Source organism: Panulirus ornatus, chromosome 43, assembly GCF_036320965.1.
Source record: "Panulirus ornatus isolate Po-2019 chromosome 43, ASM3632096v1, whole genome shotgun sequence".
In the NCBI taxonomy this organism is placed as follows: Eukaryota; Metazoa; Arthropoda; class Malacostraca; order Decapoda; family Palinuridae; genus Panulirus; species Panulirus ornatus.
In genome coordinates this window covers 3,657,334-3,659,666 of record NC_092266.1, presented here as the reverse complement: position 1 = coordinate 3,659,666, position 2,333 = coordinate 3,657,334, and the positions used below count along the sequence as shown (strand labels likewise).

The window sequence follows — 2,333 nt, the reverse complement described above, 5'->3', positions numbered from 1 at the left end:
CATGATTAGTAATGTTAACTATTACACTGCTATAAATGCGAGGCGTGGACTATAGATGAAAACGTACGGAAGAGGATGGTTGTGTTTGAAATGAAATGGTTGATATGTTTGTGTGTGTGTGTGTGTGTGTGTGTGTGTGTGTTTGTGTGAGTAATAGATTCGGTAGGTAACGTCTGCCAGCTGATTATCAATACAGAACCTTAGGTGAATAACCATACGCTCCAGAGAACAGAGAGAATGGATGAAATAGTGAGTGGGTGAGCGATGTTCACATAGACATACACATGACCCTTCCAGTCCCGTGTGGTCTAGTGGCTAGGATACCTGGCTTTCACCCAGGAGGCCCGGGTTCGATTCCCGGCATGGGAAGGATTTTCTTCTTAGAGAGAGAGAGAGAGAGAGAGAGAGAGAGAGAGATGTCTAAGTAAATGAATACAATAGTTATCAAGTACGTTATCATCAACTAACCGAAACGTAAATTTTTACAATAAAAGCTTGTGTTGTAGTGACTCCTGATTACTCTTGGTGAGTGAGTCCGAGAAACACTGTCACGAGGGCCAAAAGAGAGAAACTGAATGAGTGAGTGGGTCAGTAAGTGAACGAGGAGTAAGTGAAGGAATCAATACAGTTTCACGGTTAAGATATTTGGCTTCCAGTCAGGAACCTGCAGAGCCGGATTAATGTTTAGTGAGGCCCAGGACCAGGTGATATTTGCGGTCTCCACAGATTCTATGAAATATGTCTTATGTCAAATTTTGCCACCATATTGTATATTGCATACCAGCCTCTGTTCCACCAGTTTTCCGAGCTGCATCTTTTTTTACCTGGATGACCAGCGGGGCCCCTGTAAGGCCGGAGTCCAAGACCCGGGCCGAGGTGGCCCATGCGTTAATCTGGCACTGGAAATCTGGGTTCCTTTTCTGCAGTTGGAGTGATCAGTTACATAAGAACAAGACAACTTGATAATGATTCTACACTATGAGGTAAGACACAATGCTTCCAATAATATATCTACCACAATACTTGCATCTTGTTCACCAGACATGAAAGTCCGAAAACTACCCCAAGTGAGGATCGAACTCACGACCTTGAGATTATGAGACTCACGCGTTGCCTACTGCGCCACCGAGGCTTGGAAACCTACTTGGCATATCTAGATTGATTGTTTCAAAGAAAAGTTGTACTGGTGATGTGTTCTTCAGTATGCATGTATATTGTTTCAAAGTTTTATGATCCACTAATTCAGTAATTCTAGTCAAGTATGGAACAAGTCAGCCGTCAAATTCAACCACCGGTTGACCTCCCCCGATCTACCCTTGCATGGGCCCATCCCACAACCAAACCGAGAGACTAAGGCTGCTGCCATTTTTCTCTCTAGTCGTGGCACTGAGGTGCAGTTCAGTGGCTTTGTGTCCACTGACATTAACAACTACTAATGGAGTACATACACTGTTCAGGGAAACAAATTCATCAGACTCATTAGACATTGGTAGTTAGTTCTTTAAAGGGACTGTAGTCCATTGCTCAATGGTAGAATAACAGCTGTCCAGGAGATATGAACTTTTAAAGAGAAAAATCAATTCTAGTGCCTCCAGTCTTTCCCTATAACGTATCTCTCTAACTCTGAACCATCTCCATTTCCTCTCTTCTTCTCTAGGTGCTGTGACCGAAATTGAGAAGCTTATTTTTGTTTCGGTCTTATGTCTGATGTGAACAGGTTTTCAAAACTGTCTTATCCCTGAACTTTAGTGGAATTCTAGTACTTACCAGCAGACAGTTTGTGTCCTTAACTACTCGCCTTAGGTGGGACATTTGGGACAGGTCAGGGACAATGTCAACTAGCTTACTATAGCTTATTTTCTGTTCGATGATAACCACATCGAGGCCTTCCTTCGCTACGATCCATTCTCACTGGTTTATATTTACTCGAGTTTTTAAACTTCATCAATCAGATATCAGACAAACTTTGGAGTCTGTCATGTTCTTTTTGTAAGTTGATGCAATCATCCGTGCTTTTCATTTCACGAATGTCCTTTGTATCTGCTGCAAACATATTCAAATAAGAGTCTATATCCTCTGGCAAGTCATTACCATAGGTCAAGAAGAGTAATGGTTCCAAAACAAAACCCTGCGGCACTCGGCTGGTGACCTCAACCCATTATGAGAGAGGTCCTCTGTCATGCGTTCTTTGTTCACTTTCACTAAGATAATCTTCTGTCCACTGAATGAGTTTCCCCATACTCCTGCCTGGTGATCCAGTCTCCTAATCAGCCTCCCATGTGACACAGTGTCAAACGTTCTGGCAGTCAAGATACAAACATCCACTCAGCCTT

General features: G+C 42.9%; 1 non-coding gene across 1 annotated transcript; it reads left to right on the top strand.

The window, feature by feature from the left end:
* The first annotated feature begins 297 nt into the window (after positions 1-297).
* TRNAE-UUC (transfer RNA glutamic acid (anticodon UUC)) lies at positions 298-369 on the top strand. Its single transcript has one exon. It is a non-coding gene; the product is annotated as a tRNA-Glu (tRNA).
* Positions 370-2,333: the final 1,964 nt, after the last annotated feature.